Source organism: Saimiri boliviensis, chromosome 15 (assembly GCF_048565385.1).
Source record: "Saimiri boliviensis isolate mSaiBol1 chromosome 15, mSaiBol1.pri, whole genome shotgun sequence".
Lineage (NCBI taxonomy): Eukaryota > Metazoa > Chordata > Mammalia > Primates > Cebidae > Saimiri > Saimiri boliviensis.
Genome location: NC_133463.1, coordinates 45,644,812 through 45,662,731, shown reverse-complemented (window position 1 = coordinate 45,662,731; position 17,920 = coordinate 45,644,812). Strand labels below are relative to the sequence as shown.

Genomic DNA, 17,920 nt, shown 5'->3' with positions numbered 1-17,920 from the left:
AATATCACCCCATCATTTGAAATTTAGAGAAGCTTGTCCTATGAGTAGCTTGAAGGACCTTACCCACCTCAAACAGTGCTCCAGTGGGTGGCAGGGCCTCTGATGGAGCAGGTGAGTGTCTGGGAAACTTAGAATGTAATAAATGGTCTAATAGGTTTGTTAGGACACTACCGTGGCACAGAAGAGCAGCCCTTAGTCCTGCTGTGTAGCTCCATTTTTTTCAAAATAGGGAGAATAATATTTTGCAGCCAACAAAATCATGGCACAAAGTTAGTAAATGTTCTAAAAACAGAAATTGAATGATTGAATCACATCGCAGAACTACTGTTCCGTCTTAGATTTTAAAAACACACACACAATAATTTGGTTTTAATTTTTGTCATTGTTTGTTTTTTTGAGACAGGGTCTCTCTCTGTCTCCTGGGCTGGAGTGCAGTGGCAATGACCACAGCCCACTACAACCTCAAACTCCTGAGCTCAAGGGATTCTCTCACCTCAGCCTCCTGAGCAGCTAGGACTATAAGCGTGCACAACCACAACACCACCCAGCTAATTTTTTAAATTTCTAGTAGAGATGAGGTCTCACTGTGTTGCTCAGGCTAGTCTTGAACTCCTGGCCTCCAGCAATTCTCATGCCTTGGCCTCCTGAAGTTCAAGTGGTGGAATTACAGGTGTGGGCCACCACACCCAGCCAAGGCAGAATGATTTCATAGGGCTGATTTTTTTTTTTTTTAATTATACTTTAAGTACTGGGATACATGTGCAGAATGTGCAGATTTGTTACATAAGTATACACATACCATGGTGGTTTGCTGCACCCATCAATCTGTACATTAGATATTTTTGCTAATGCTATCCCTCCCCTAGCCCCCCATCACCTGACAGGCCCATTGTGTGATATTCTCCTCCCTATGTCCACGTGTTCTCATTATTCAACTCCCACTTAGGAGTGAGAATATGCAGTGTTTGGTTTTCTGTTCCTGTGTTAGCTTGCTGAGAATGATGGTTTCCAGCTTCGCCTACGTCCTTGCAAAGGACATAAACTCATCCTTTTTATGGCTGCATAGTATCCCATGGTGTGTATGTGCCACATTTTCTTTATCCAGTCTATCATTGGTGAGCATTTGAGCTGGTTCCAAGTCTTTGCTATTGTGAATAGCGCTGCAGTAAACATACGTGTGCATGTGTCTTTATAGTAGAATGATTTATAATCCTTTGGGTATATACCCAGTAATGGGATTGCTGGGTCAAATGATATTTCTGGTTCTAGATCAGGCATCCCCAAACTACGGCCTGTGGGCTGCGTGCAGCCCCCTGAGGCCATTTATCTGGCCCCCCGCTGCACTTCAGGAAGGGGCACCTCTTTCATTGGTGGTCAGTGAGAGGAGCACAGTATGTGGCGGCCCTCCAACGGTCTGAGGGACAGTGAACTGGCCCCCTGTGTAAAAAGTTTGGGGACGCCTGTCTAGATCCTTGAGGAATTGCCATACTGTCTTCCACAATGGTTGAACTAATTTACACTCCCACCAACAGTGTAAAAGCGTTCCTATTTCTCCACATCCTTGCCAGCATCTGTTGTTTCCTGGCTTTTTAATGATCTTCATTTTAACTCCTCAGACATGTTACCTCATTGCGGTTTTGATTTGCATTTCTCTAATGACCAGCAATGATGAGCTTTTTTCATATGTTTTTTGGCCACATAAATGTGTTCTTTTGAGAAGTGTCTGTTCATATCATTCATCCACTTTTTGATGAGTTGTTTTTTTCTTGTAAATTTGTTTAAGTTCTTTGTAGATTCTGGATATTACTTACGCCTTTGTCAGATGGATAGATTGTAAAAATTTTCTCCCATTCTGTAGGTTGCCTGTTCACTCTGATGATAGTTTCTTTTGCTGCACAGAAGCTCTTTAGTTTAATTAGATCCTATTTGTCAACTTTGGCTTTTGTTGCCAACGCTTTTGGTGTTTTAGTCATGAAGTGTTTGCCTATGACTATGTCCTGAATGGTATTGCCTAGGGTTTCTTCTAGGGCTAGGTAGGGACTTTTATAAAGCAAAGACACTATTGACATCATTTTAAATGTCAGTCACCCAGGATTCAAGATTTCATAGAATTTAACCAGGACATTCCACAACAGAACTTTGGTCACAAACCCCTCATTCCAGGATTTAGAATCATTTAACATTGTCTCAGGTGTGGTTTGAAAGAAGCCACCTGTTAGCCCTCCCCTCCCATGCACAGAATAGATGGGAGCATTCTTGATTCTTAATTTCACCTCCTATGCCCCCCAAACTCCAGTCTTCCTCCAGGGCAAAGAGCAGAGAACCACTTTTTACAAGGGAGAGCTAGGGGAGCTTTCCCATGATCATTTTTCTTTGATTAGAGGAGGTTTGGCCAAGTAAATCTCAAACTTGCATTTCTCATCCCATTTGTTAGGTTTTCAAGAGACCTTTTAGGCCTAGCATCTGAAACTTGTCACTCAAGCGATATGAACCTGTTTTATTGCAACATCCCACTTTTTTTTTTTTTTACATTCCAGACTCATGCTTATTTATCCACTTTTATTTAATTTTGAACTGAGTAACTGTAATCAAAGACTGTTCCAATTATACAGCTAAACTTTCTCTTGGATCCATAGAAATCTTATGTACAAAACAGAGAAAGAAAAAAATTTAATCTGAATGTTAGTTTCCTAAAACAACATATTATAAAAGGGAAATCAATTAAGAGGTTATTAAGGAAAGATTTTCTTGTATAAATGTTTGAATTTGTTATCATTAGTTTATATATCATTCTTTCAGTGTACTTTTCTTGTCTTGTTTTAATGTCTATTTTATGGAAAATTGAACAGTTAAATGCATCTTTTAAAGACTAAAGTTACTCTGAAATGTTTATATTATTGTAAATGGATTTTGGTACTTTAATATGAACTCTGTGCTTTTGAATAGTCAGTGGTACTATTAAAACATTGTGGGGTTTTAGTTTGCCTATATTCAAGTGGTTATTCTTGCTCAAAATTTCAGATAAAGACATAAATGATAGTGAAAAATTGAGAGCAAAACACAAAACATCTTCATGTAGATTTTATTATTATCATTAAGCAGAAAACCGGAGGGCAGCATTTTTTTTTTTTTTTTTTTTTTTTTGACAGTCTTGCTCTGTCACCCAGGCTAAACTGTATTGTCTACAGCCTCGACCTCCCACTTAAGGGAGGGCTCCAGTGATCCTCCCACCTCAGCCTTCTGAGTAGCTGGGACTACTGGTGTATATCACCATGCTCGTCTAATTCTTGTAATTTTTTTTTTGTACAGATGGGATTTCGCCATGTTGCCCCGGCTTCAATCTCCCAAAGTGCTGGGATTACATGCGTGAACTACTATGCCTGGCCTGGGATTTTTTTTAAGTGCAATCCTACATGAATCTTCTGACTAAATTTCAAAATGTCTCAAAACTTTGCAAGTGACCATAAAACTCAGGTGGTACCAGCACACATTCCATCATGAATTACATGGGGTGACTGCAAATGAACCAAAATGATACAAAGCACGACTCTCATCATGACAAAAAAATTTAAAGAGATAAATTGCACTAATAATTTATTTCCAAATATTGCTGCTAGACTGCAATAACACCATCCCATCCTCCTTTTCTTTTTCTTCTTGGACCAAAGCCCATAAACAAATGGGTACTGGGTTTTTCCGTGTATGTATTTTCATGTGGGCAGCAAGATGCTGGGATAAAGCAGTAGTCAGTGCAGGCACAAAACTCAAAGACAACCAGGACAAGCAGAGGTAGCAGAGGCCCCTCTCTGCCAAATCCTGTCAATAATGTATGGGCTGTCAGCGGTTCATCACTGAGCAAGCCCCTCTCTCTCCTTGGGTAGGCTCCTTTCCCAGTGGACAGTCAGGCCAGCTGTCTAGGCAGCAGGAATAGCCCTCCTTTCCCAAGCCCAGACCTGTGGGAAAATCTTCACTGGCCAGTAATTGATTCCACCCTGCCAGCTCCATTACTCTAGGCTACAGTCACACTGGCAGCAAGCTGGGGAAGGGAGCCTGCTGAGGGCTGAAGGGTGGGAGCAAAGGCCCTCGAGGAGCGGGAGGGGGGGCTGCAATTAACACTAATCTGAAAATTGGCCTCTGACAGCAAAGCCCAGCACCTGACAGCTAATTACTTGTGTCAGACTGATGTGCACTTCATATGGAAAGGTTATTTATCAGAGACCAGGGTTTTCTCTCCCCTCCCCTCTTTTTTTTCTGTTTGTCTTGCTGAAAACAGTGGGGAATTGTTCCTGGTTGCTTAGATCCTGGAAACCCTGAAAGTTCTCATACTTCACTTAACTGAAAGGCTCCTAAAGAACCTGTCTAAGATCTGATGCATGAGGGCTGTGCTGCTCACCTGTGCTGGAGACCAGAGAAAAATGCAGGTATCCAAGCGAGTGGGCCTCATTTCCTTTTGTAAATAGAACCAAAGTGATGGAGACATATGCAACTCAAATAATCAGTGTAGAGACTGAGCTGAGATGGCTCCACTGCACTCCAGCAGCCTGGGAGACTGAGCAAGACTCCGTCTCAAAAAAAACAAAAACAAACAAACAAAAAAACGATAAAAACTGCATTAAAAAAATCCAAATAGTGTGTGAATAATAAATTCCAGAGGGATCAGACCAATTTCATTGATCTAATTTTCAAAAAGCCAATCCGTAGTGGGGAAGATAAGTAAATGGCTTAGTTTGCAAATGAAATTGAAAGTCTGTTGCCTTTCATCATTTTAATATATTTCCTCTAATCCTCATATTGCTATATTGTCTGTGTGACACACACAGTTATATTGCCTTTATGTTGGTGATGTCATCTGTCTTGCCAAAAATTTAAGTGGTTATCAACGAGGAAGAGGAATTTACATGGGACTTTCTCCTTCTACCTTAGACTTTCCATTGACAAAAGTTTTTGAGCACCAAATATTTCATTCCAGGCAGTCTTCCAGGTCCTAAGCATGGGAAATAAACCTATTTCTTGCTCTTTGGAGGCTTAAGGCTTGGAGAAGAACACAGATTAAGTAAGGAAATTACAATATAGCATGACACACTTTAGCTAAAGGGTGAAATACACAATTCGGAAGCACCTAAAACTGGACCTATCCTAAATGTGTGTGGTACAGAGAGGGGCCTCTGGGCTGAGCTCTGAAGAATACACAGGAGTCAGGCAGGCAGAGCAGGGAGTGTGTGTCAATGGAGGATAAAGATAAAGGAAATGTCATGTACACAAAACCTGACATGAGAGAGAATTCAGCAGGGTTGAAGCCTAGAGCAGACATGACCCAGATGAGGCTGATAATTAAGGCACATGGTTAATTTGTCCCAAGGTTTTCCAAGCAGAAATTATAAGGCTTGTAGTTTAATGAACTTTTCACTATTTGTTCTTGCTATCCTTTCATCCAAACTGACCCTCAGCTCAGGTACCTAAGTATTGGACAAGACCATGCCAGAGAAAACCCAGTGCCATTGAGTAGCAACAAGGCTTATTGGCTATTAGAGCAGACTCAGAAGACCTGGGAGATTGGACAGCTACAGGGTTTTTGTTTGTTCGTTGCTGTTGTTTGTCCATCAAGCACCCATGTTTTCAACGGGACTCTCTCCTCTACCCCATGAGAGTCTGGGTTTTTGTAAGAATTCGTTTATTTACCCAACAAAGGTTTTGAGTGTGTCCTCTGGGCCAGATAACAGGCGGCACCAAAAATACTGAAATGAACTAGGCAGGCATGGGCCCTGTCCTCAAAGAGCTACTACCTACTAAGAAGACAAACATAAAACCGATAGTTACATTACAAACACATTGGTGACACTTTCGGTCAGAGCTAAAAAAGTAAGAACTACATTGTCAAAAATAATTATCTGCATGAAACTGTTTGGAAAACTCTGTATACAAACTAAAAGAAAAGATATTGTCATTAAGATAACCATGATACAAAGTAATGGGGGAAAGACTTCGGAAAGAAAGGCACATCAGTCAAGTTATTGCCACGTGTCTGCTACTAGGATAATGCCCACGTGTACTGTGTCACGGCGTTTCATAACAAACTTATGAGGGCGTTCTTATTTCCCCGACTTTGCAAAGCACGTTACTGAGATTCTAAAGAGCTAAATAACTTGCTCAAGGCCGGCCAGCTGGTAAAGGAGGAAATGACAAGGCTGGGCCGAGCTTGGCAGCTTCCCTCCATCCCTCCCAACTGAGAATGTCACCCCGTCAGCACCCCAGTGGACTTCATTCTTCAGGACTGGGGAACTAGTTCACTCCCAGGCAACGCACCATATCTAGCACCAGAGCAAAACTGACTGGTATGTTCTGTGGCTCCTGCAGGCTGCCTTTTAATTTAGTAAAAATTTATCAACTTCTATCATCTCGGGACAAATACTTATCCCTTTTCCTGGGTACCAGTTTTCATAGGACCAGTAGACGTTAAGGACACAACTGTAATTTCTATTCCAGTCTTTCTACTGCATCTACCACCCAGGAAGTCAGGCCCTTTAAGAAGTGTGGTATTAAATCTAAAACAACTCATCACACTTACAGTTTTGAAAGATAGAGAACTTGCTAACAAAGCAGAAGGGCGGGCTATTTGTTGTTTCTGAAAACAGGAAATCAGAGGAATAGACCAAAAAGAACAGTGAGCTTGCAAACAGGTGTCCTATCACACAAGCATTGCAGGCATACTGCATACTTGGTTTCAGATGGGCCTCAAATGGCAGAATTCTTACTGTACAGTCAGTATGCCCAGTTATTATTTAGGAAGCATTATGATTTCAATAGTCGTGATCAAGTCTCTGGGTACCAGCAGGAAATAACTCTACTTTAAGTAAGTGATGAGCAGAGAGAAGCAGTAGTCTAGCTCAGACAAAACACCTGAAGAAAGCAAGCAACTTCACACCCTGTGATGCCCAACAGTCCCCAGGACTGACGTTTTCTCACGGCGCCAAGCCCATAGCTCCAACTCAAGTGACCCCTGAACTGGTGCTCTTGTCAAGACCATGTCAGCAGCAGCTTCTGGAAACCGCAGGCGCTGTGATCTCTGTCCATAACAGATCATTATGTTTGGGCTTTCTAATCACCCGCTTGGAGGACAGAAACGGAACACTAACCAGAGTGCCCAGGCTGAGCCCTGCACTTGGCCCTCTGCTCCCACTTGGAGGCCGCCTCCCCACAAAGGGTTTTTTTAGGAACTTCAAGGGAAACAGATAGTCTCTTGGCCCCAAGTGAGGTCTCCATTCCATAGCTCCTGCTGTCTGTTTAGCATGAAACCCAAGCATGTGACACATTCACATCCTTTCGTGTTTTCTAAATGCTTCCTTGGTCATGACTGAAAATGCTTAAACCTTATCGAAGTCCTATTTTTCCTTCAGCTGTCTGTTATTAAACATATATTTATTTTTAGCTAAGTAAAAGAAAAAACACCTCTAGTACCAAGAACGAATATGAGTTTTTAAGCTCTGATTTGGTTTTTGAAATGATTTCTTATCAATTTGTTTATAAAGGGCAAAATGGTATGATTTCTGATGAAAGGACAGTTTATACCATCTGTTTTATATACAAAAGATTCCTGTTTTGGTCTTCTCAGAAGTACTTATTTTTTCATAAGACATAATGCCTAACACCAGCTTCCTTAGCGTGGAGTTTCTTGCCAGCCAGCCCATGGAATGGCCAAGAGCATGGAATGCCAATATGCCCACCTGGCTCCCACCACCAATTTCCATTCCCCTCCGCTTACCACATATCACAAAACCATATGCTTGCCCAGGACCCCAAAATATTTCTGCATGAGGGGTTCCCCATACAGCCCTCTGGATTGCTGGAAATCAGCCATTGCTCTCAAAGCTTCCGAAGTCCCTGGCCACCATCAGAGTGCACCTCTGAGCCGAGTGACACCTGCTCTCTGCCTGTCTGGATGGGTAGAACCCTGCTGTGAGATCGTTGGCATGGTGGAAGACCCCCAGAAAACTCCCTTCACCAAATGCTAGGCAGGTGGACACCACGGCCACAGCTCCAGGGCCCACTCGGAGCACCATATTCAAAATAATCATCATCCAAAAAAAAAAAAAAAAAAAGAGTATTTTGGCAGCCCAAAACATAAACTCCCATCAAGCTTAAAAGAGAATTATTATAGAGACAGGTTTTATTTCAATTCTCTTTTGGCCATATTCTAATCTCTACGGGGCTTATTTGGCAGCAGCCATTGACAACATGCAAATTGTTTCACCTGGAACTGCCTTTCTTAAACTAAATTCGTTGCACCAAGAAGCTAATTTACAGATCAACATTTTCTTAAGCATGAAGATGGCTTTAAAACAGTAACGATCGCTTTGGCTGATATGGTACTTACTCCAACAAAGAGAAGTGCACATCTTTCATAATCATTATCTGGCACTAACTGGTATGCAAATTCCCCCTCCCACCCCCCACACCCCCCGCCCCAGAGTACAAGGAGTTGCATGCTGCACAGCTGTGAGTCATCAGACATTAATGTAGACTTAATTTGAACTGGTGCTGGAGGTAGTGGGCACAACTCAAATTAGACATGTGGTGGGCGTTTAACCACAATATTACCAATTCCCATTCTGACATCTGACAGCCCTTAATAATTAACTGCATGTAAATGGTCAAGCCTTCCCTCCCTGTTGGACCAGTCTCCAGCTATACCAGTCTCTGCATTGTAATTGCTAGTTGGGGCTGTCAGTTGCACTTGAGACAAATCACAGGCAAGAGATCAGACAGCTTCAGGAGCCCTGCGTTCTCTGATCTATCTGCCTTTTAATTGCACTGGAAGGCCTTCCCAGCAGCTTCCATATGCTGCCTCTTTAGAAAGATATAATATTCTCTTCGGATAAGAGGGAAATTTGTCGTGCTTTGAGGCTTAATTGGAGGTTTTTGTGATAGGACGTGCCGGCGTCTCTAGAACACATCAGGCAGGCATGTTGCCCCCAACTCTCACCTTACTTCTCCACTTCCGAATTCTCATCTTTATCTAACTTCTGTTCCCTCTCCTTCGAAACTGTCTTACTCAGATGTGAGCTCCAGAGTCACAGGGCCTCTTCTGAGTCTTCCATTGAACAACGGTACGAGTGCTTTGAAAATCAAAGGAAAACATCACAGGTCAGAGGTGATCAAACCCAGAACTATAAACCCATTATCACTTGAAAAAATGATACCACATTCAAACTTGGAAGCCCGTGAGCAAAACATTATGCTGTTTCTGCTCAGCCAAGCTGAGATCCTAAAGCTGGGTTTGTCTTTCTTGGACACACAAAGATTCAATTAATTATGCAGGAATGTATGATTGTTCACAGAAAGATCATGATACCTGTTAGTCAAGGAAAACCTCGATGGGTAAGGGGTGCAGCCCACATACTGTGGCCCACATTCCACATAGGAACTAACGACACAATGACACGATCGACATTTATATAATGGTATAGAAACAGAAGTGGCTTTTACTTTTGTATTACGGATTAAAAACAGATATTTACTAAACAAACACATGCCATAAAACTGATCATGGAATTCGTAAAACAAGTAAAAACATGACGTTTTCAGTGTTATGAAGTTCTTTGATATGCCATTTAAGAACAGTTGATGTGGCGATTATGCAGTTTGCTCTCTTTTTAGTAAAATAGAACCCCTAGAAACTGGTTCTAAATAGTATTTTATTACTCTAGTTGGATGCTCTTCAAAACATTAAATATGAACTGGTTTTGTAAGAATCTAAAATTCAGGCTGGATATGTCACCTTAGGCTACAGCAGGAAGGTTTTATGGTGGAGCGGGAGGATCTCTCACTCCAGCTGCTAGGAAACAGAGAAACAAGCCTGATATTATGTGTTAAACAGTAAGGAAGTAAACAATTAACGGGGCTGTTAGGCTCTGTCTGTGTTCTTAATCCCGGATTCACCCCACAGACTGAGAAGGCACACTCGGAGTATCAGCACAGCTATAACCTAATGGAATAAAAATGAGCTAAAAAGGAACAGAAGCAAGAAACAAATGCATTAAAGAGAGAGAGAGAAAAGAAAGCAAAGTTCTCTAAGAATCATCATGTATATTTGTACACAGAATACACAAAGCAAACAGATGTGAGGGGCCTTGGAATTTAATATATGGCTGTGTCCTGGTCATTTCTCTGTCACAGAAGGAAGAAAAAAAAAAAAGTCCTTTCAAGACCCTAGTCTGAAGGAAGAGCTAACATCAAACAGCCTCAGAATAACCAGGAGATTAAAGCCTGACGCTATTCAACTTCCTGCCTTGTAACTAACTAATCTCCTTAGAGATGGAAGAAGATGAGGGGCCGCCATTGAATCAGAAAAGCTTTCCAGATCAGAAGCAGCAGCAGCATGGTGTATTAGAAGGAGCACAGGACCAGGAGTAAGAGGACTAGTACTGCTGCCCCTCCTAGTCAGCCCCCCAGAATCCTGTGCAGCCCACACATGTCCCCTCTCTAGAGTTAACTCGGTGGCCATCTTCCCACAGGGCTCCCCTGCTCAGCACGCCTGGGAGTAGCCTCTGACACAGTGAGCGCAGGGGAAGGGATTTCTGGCAGAGGAGAAACTCGGCACCATTTCAAAGGCTCCTTGCAGCCAGCTCCTCCCGACCTCTTATGAAGCCAAGGGCACCTCTAACATTTGCGTGACTCTCGACTGTTCCCTAGACTCCATCTTTAACTGCTAGTTTCTAAGCATTCCCGTGTCCTGCCAGCTCCCGGGTCTGGCTCTTCTTTTGTTCCATTCCCAGCCTAGCCTTGGCAGTCCCTGGTCCTGGCCTCAGATATCCGCCGTAATTCAGGGACCTGGCATGGCAACAGTACTTTAACTAGAAACCTAAAAGTATTTTGGAAAATGACTGTGAGCAAATACAAGTGGGTAAAGCCACTTCCACAAACCAGTAATGCTGACCAACAGACACAGCCTTCCGTTACTTGGTGAAACTTAGAGAAACTTTGAAGAAAACTGTAATACCGCTTCTGCCCACCACCCCCTCCAAAAAAATTCAGATCTGTTTATCAGTCAGTCTTACATTCACAACCAACTTATGAAACTGGAGATATTATTAATATTTGAACTAAAAAATGAAGTGTCTCCAAATACTCATCTTGCAGTACCCTCAAATACTCACTACATCACAGAAAGTAAACTACAATATTATAATGTGCTCAAAGCCACCCAAAAGGTACTGATCTACCCAGTGAAAAAATACTGATGAGTTCTAAAAGCAAATATGTCATTAAAATCTAGAGACTAATATTCCAAGGTAATGTACTGTTGAAACAGAACCGTAAGAATAATTATATTCTGCCATATATATACATATATATACATATACATATATACTGTCTCAAAAAAGTGTATATATATACATATATACATATATATGTCTCAAAAAAGTGTAAATATGTATATATGTGTATGTATACATACATATATGTATATATACACGTATATACACATATGTACATATATATGTATACATATGTATATATATACGTATATATATACGTATATATACACTTTTTTTGAGACAAAGTCTGGTTCTGTCATCCAGACTGAAGTACAGTGGCATGATCTCGGCTCACTGCAAGCTCTGCCTGCTGGGCTCAAGCCACCCTCCAACCTCAGACTCCAAGTAGCTGGGACTGCAGTCATGTATCACCACACCTGGCTAATTTTTGGTATTTTTTGTAGACATGGGGTTTCAGCATGTTGCTCAGGCTGGTTTCAAACTCTGAGTTCAAGCAATCCACCTGACTCAGTCTCCCAAAGTGTTGGGATTACAGGTGTGAGCCACTGTGCCCCGCCCTTTATATTTTATATTTTACAGTTAAAATATCCTGACCTCTCTGTCTCCTCTCCATCTCCCAACTGATTTCTATGCAAAATCCTAATCTTTTTTTTTTTTTTTTTTTTAGACAGAGTCCCTGTCGCCCAGGCTGGAGTACAGTGGCATTATCTCGGCCCACTGCAACCTCTACCTCCCAGGTTCAAGTGATTCTCCTCCTGCCTCATAGCTGGGATTACAGGTGTCTGCCACCATTTCTGGCTAATTTTTTGTATTTTTAGTAGAGATGGGGTTTCACCATGTTGGCCAGGCTAGTCTTGAACTCCTGACCTCAGGTGATCTACCCTCTTTGGCCTCCCAGAGTGCTGGGATTACAGGCGTGAGCCACAACGCCTGGACTTCATAATCTTATTTCTGTTTGTTGTTTCTCAAAAAACAGGCAACCACTTGAACAATAATACGAAGATTGCAAATATTCACCAAACAATTTAGCACAAGGAATTTAGCACAATGAATACCTGTTGAATGATGAATAGATGAATAAATGAATTAATGAATGGGCAGACAAATGAATGAAAATTAAACTCTCATGATTGCTACTGAAAAAATTCAGAACCAGAATCTGATCTATTCTTTTTTTAACATCTGGTCGTTCAGAAGACTTGCCTCAGCGTAAAGTGGCATTTAAATAATAGTCCAGAAATATTTTAAAAGGGAGCAGAAACATGATTCAGGTTCATTTTAAAAGTCAAACTAGTTCGACCAGGTTAGCACTTTTCCTCCTGTGCACTTGACTCCTGCAGTCTTGGCACTGGAAGTGATTAAGAGGTGTGAGCCATCCCACCGGAGCTGCTGTTTGTTCACAGTGATGACCCTGGAGGCCGCCAGGCTGTTTCTCTAGGCAACCAAACTTACAAAGAACTCAAGGAGGCAAACTCTTGATTACATTGTAATGCTTTCAGAAGCAACATAAGGCTTCTCTTGAAAATATCTTTGGTGCTCTATTTTTTTTTTTTTTTTAATTAAAACTTAAAGAGTCCATGGCTCCAAGTTGAAACAATGGAGGGGACCTCCCACCTTACTGGAGTCATTTACGGACCCAAGAAAGAAAGGCAGGGGGCAGCATTCTGAGCATTTATTCATTTTATTAGACACCCAGGACCACGGAAGAGCTAGATCAATGAGAATGCACATGGGACCCACTTTTCCTCAGTCCCCACAATTCCTCAGTTTGCTGCTCTGTTTATGCCTTCTATGTCATAAACAATTAGATTTCACTTCAAACACTTTCCTTCTACAGCATCAAATGTGTCTTGTTTAGTTTTTCACCTTTTTTTTCTTTAGATTCAAAAGTTTCTATCAATATACTGACAAAAACAATAGTGCAGCGGGGCATGGTGGCTTATGCCTGCAATCCCAGCACTTTGGGAGGCCAAGGCAGGTGGATCACCTGAGGTTGGGAGTTTGAGACCAGCCTAACCAACACGGAGAAACCCTGTCTCTACTAAAAATACAAAATTAGCCAGATATGGTGCTGCATGCCTGTGATCCCAGCTACTTGGGAGGCTGTCAGGAGAATCACTTGAACCCGGGAGGTGAAGGTTGCAGTGAGCCAAGATCACACCATTGCACTCCAGTCTGGCCACCAAGAGTGAAATTTTGTCTCAAAAACAAAACAAAACACCCAGCACAAATACTAGCTGTATAAATATATATACAGTTAAGATTTTACCTTAACACAATATACCTTCTAAATTGTACAAGGAGCACCTTTTGGCTACAAGTAGATCACATTACCACATTGTCCCCATAGCAGAGAGAGGGGCAAAAACTCTAAGAGCTGGTTTGGAATCCCACCTCTAGGACTGACTGACTGTGTGATCTTAGGTGTTATTTAATTATGCCTTTGTTTCTTCATCAGTATAATAACTATGTGAAAGGGCTTATAACTATTAAATGAATAATGTAAAAGAGGAGCAGAAAGCAATACTGATATATGACAGGCATTGAATTAATACTACTAACATACTACTGTAAGTCAACTATAGACCTTGAAAAGTATCAAGCAAATATAAGACACTATTAATGACTGTATGCTTAGGTTTGAGGAGCAAGCAGTGTAAAGAGTTGCCATTCTGAATTTTAAAACATATACACTAATAATAACATAGAGTTATACAAATAGATTGACAAAACACAATAGTCCAGAAATAATCCAAAAAGGAAAGTATTTTCAAGAAATACTTGTTGGAACAGATGAAAATCAATATGAGGAAAAATAAATTTTGATTCCTCTTTTATTCCATATACAAAAATTAATTCAAGATGGGTCAGGGTGCAGTGGCTCACGCCTATAATCCCAGAGCTTTGGGAGGCTGAGGCGGGTGGACCACGAGGTCAGGAGTTCAAGACTAGCCTGATCAAGATGGTGAAACTCTGTCTCTCCTTAAAATGCAAAAAAGTAGCTGGGCGTGGTGGTGTGCACCTGTAATCCCAGCTACTTAGGAGGCTGAGGCAGGAGAATCTCTTGAACCTGGGAGACAGGTTGCAGAGCTAAGACCACGCCACTGCATGCCAGCCTGGGCAACAGAGCAAGACTCCATCTCAAAAAAAAAATTAATTCAAAATAGATCATACACCTAAATATAAATCCAAGAACTGTGAAGCATCTAGAAGAAAACATAGACTATCTTTACAAACTTGAGGCAGACAAAGGTTATTTTAGGCTAGATACGAAAAAAAAAAAAAAAAAAAAAAAAAAAAAAACACTAACCCCCCCACCAAAAAAAAATTATGCCAGACTACAATAAAATTAAAATTTTTTTTCTGGCCACATGTGGTGGCTCACGCCTATAATCCCAGCACTTTGGGAGGCCAAAGTGGGAGGATGGCTTGAGGCCAGGAATTCCAGAGCAGTCTTGGCAACATAGCAAAACTCCATCTCTACTAAAAGTTTAAAAATTAGCAGAGTGTAATGGTGCATACCTATAGCCCCAGCTACTCGGAAAGCTGAGATGGGAGGATCACTTGAGCCCAAGAGTTCAAGACTTCAGAGAGTAATGATGGCTCTACTGTACCCCAGCCTGGGTGACGGAGGGAGATGCCAACTCAGAAGATATACATATATGTATACAAATGTAAAATGTGTATTCACTAAAATGCACCTTTTATTTTGGTATTTTTAGTAGAAATGGGGTTTCTCCATGTGGGTCAGGCTGGTCTTGAACTCTTAATGTCAGATGATCCGACTGCCTCGGCCTCCCAAAGTGCTGGGATTACAGGTATAAGCCTGTTTCCCAGTTTTTGTTTTTTGAGATAGAGTCTCGATCTGTCGCCCAGGATGGAGTACAGTAGTGTGATCTCGGCTCACTGCAACCTCAACCTCCCAAGTTCAAGTGACTCTCCGTCTTCAGCCTCCAGAGTAGCTGGGACTACAGGCATGTGCCACCACACCCGCTATTTTTTTGTATTTTTTTTAGTAGAGACGAGGTTTCACTGTGTTAGCCAGGATGGTCTCAATCTCCTGACCTCAAAAGGCGCCATTAAGAAAATGAACCCACAAACCACAGAGTAAAGGTAACTACAGAAACCTAATTTTAAAACTATATCTAGAATATATAATGAGCACAGTGACTCACACCTTTAATCCCAGGTCTCTGGGAGGGCAAGGCAGGAAGATTGCTTGAGGGCAGGAGTTCAACATCAGCCTGGGAACATAAAGAGACTCTGTTTTTATTTTATATATATATATATATATATATATATATATATATATATATAATATATAATATATTACAATATATATATAATATTTATATATATATATATATAAACTCCTACCTGTTATCAATAAGAAGGCAAACAATACTTCAAAAAATGGACAAAAGACTTGAATAAACACTTCACAAAATAAGAAACGTGATTGGCCAAAATGCAGCTGCAAAAGCGCACAACATCGATATTATCAGGGAGTTGCAAATTACAACCTCAGTGATACACCACTTCATCCCCTTGAATGGCTAAACCAAAAAAGACTGACAACCCTACCCTACCTGTGGTCGAAAATTCAGGATACCTGAAACTCTCATACATTCTAGTGGCAATGCAAAATGTTACAACCGCTTTGAAGAACCATCTGGAAGTTTCTTATGATGGTAGACTTACACTGATCCTATGAACTACCAATTTCACTCTTAGGTATTTACCCAAGAGAAATGAAAACAAATGCCCTCCCCGCTCCAGAGAGCCTTATTTATGGTAGGCAAATATTAATCAATCCAAATGACTACCAGGAAATAAACAAAAGAATGGATAAATTGTGATACATTCATATAATGGAATATTACTCACAAAAGAGCAAAGTACTGATACAGACACCAATGTGGCTGAATCTCAAAAACATCATGTGAAGGGAAAGACTACATATCATCCAATTCCATTTATATAAAATCCAAGAACAGGCAAAACTAATCTATAGCGATAGAATTCAGAAAGCCAGTTGTTTTGTTGGGGATGGGAAATGGGGAAGGCTAGAAAGGAGCACAATGGAACCTTCTGGAATAATAGTCTATATATTATTCTATATATTATTTTGGATGGTGGTCACATGAATGTATACAATTGTCAAAACTCCGGGTGCAGTGGCTCATGCCAATAATCCCAGCACTTTGGAAGGCCAAGGCTGGTCAGGAGTTCGAGACCAGCATGGCAAACATGGTGAAAGCCCACCACTGCTAAAAATACAAAAATTAGCCAGGCGTGATGGCACGCACCTGTAATCCCAGCTACTTGGGAGACTGAAGCTGGAGAGTAGCTGGAACCTGAAAGGACAGAGGTTGCAGTAAGCCGAGATTGCACCACTGAACTCCAGCCTGGGCGGCGGAGCAAGACTCTGTCTCAAAAAAAAGCAAAAAACAAAACAAAAAAATCATCAAACTGAGATACGGTAACATATGTTAATTATGCCTTAGCAGAACATATGCACACACAAGGCTAGGTGACTCCATCTCTTCCCTCACAACATCTGTGATACAGTTGAGGATAAAAGATATTGCCCCACTGAGATTATTAGAGAAACTAAATTATAAGGTATTTGTGGAGTCTCATTCATTCAAACAGCATGTGGCATGACACACAACAAAATGTCTCCCGTGAAGCCTGTAAACTTCATAACTGGGATGAGGCTTTTATAAAGAAGCTCTTTTGGCCTGCCTTTCTACCACTTCCAGTGGAGTTAGCTGTGAAAGAGGCGGCTGTGAAAGAGGCGGTTCTCCTCTGGCAAAAGAGCTCTGGGTTACTAAGTTCTTCCTCCTTGCCTTCTTCACCTTCACTATTTATTGTTTTGTCTTGTGTATCTGCTGCTGCCAGCCCAAGGCAGGCCCTTGTGCTCTCTACACTCGCCCCCCAGGGACTAGACCTCACTCATCACAGATGTTTTCATTACTGATCCTAGAGCCGCCACAATATGACTCATAACACAGCAAGCCTCCCCAGCAACACTCACATTCTTGATCCTGAAACCAGAAAGCAAAAATTCAAATTCTTTTTTCCCTCTCCGTTTTCTCTGTATGTTCATTTTCTGTATCCGTATCCTAGGGCCATCCTGCTTTTTAATTTGTGATGTTCCAGTTGATAGTGACATGGGCCGAAACTTAAAAACCGGTCAACAGAAACCATTCCTGGCTCCCTGGGACAATGGATGGAGGGAAGTGTCCCGACAGTTCAAAAAAACTCAGCGGGGTGCAGGGAGGGAGAAACCAAGAGCCAGGCCTTTATGTGGAGCACTGTTTCCATTTCTAAACCTCTATCGTGTGTCCTCTTTCCACTCACAAGTGGAATATTGTTCCCTTTCTTTCTGCCAGCAGACCCAAACAGGAGTAGAGAGGAGCATTTAAGAAGCAGAGCAGGAAAAGGGTATACAAAATGGCTCGTTTTTTCAGTTAAACCTGTAGAAACTAGAGAGGGCAAAAGACCCGTTCAGTTACATTGTCCCTCCCTCATTTAGAACAGATTAAGTCGCACGGAGCAGATGGAGATAGTTTGCAAAGGACGAACTAACACTTAGCATTCCCCCTACTCTTTTGCTTCTGTGCTTCCCATTCAGTAAA

The 17,920-nt window shown here is 41.5% G+C and overlaps 1 protein-coding gene across 2 annotated transcripts in view; it reads right to left on the bottom strand.

The window, feature by feature from the left end:
• MRPS28 (mitochondrial ribosomal protein S28) overlaps positions 1–17,920 on the bottom strand; it is a 207,542-nt gene that overhangs the window by 42,001 nt on the left and 147,621 nt on the right. For both annotated transcript variants that reach the window (XR_012514109.1, XR_012514108.1), the window contains exon 3: positions 8,981–9,113. The gene's annotated coding sequence lies outside the window, so the exon portion shown is untranslated. The remainder of the gene's footprint in view (positions 1–8,980; positions 9,114–17,920) is intronic.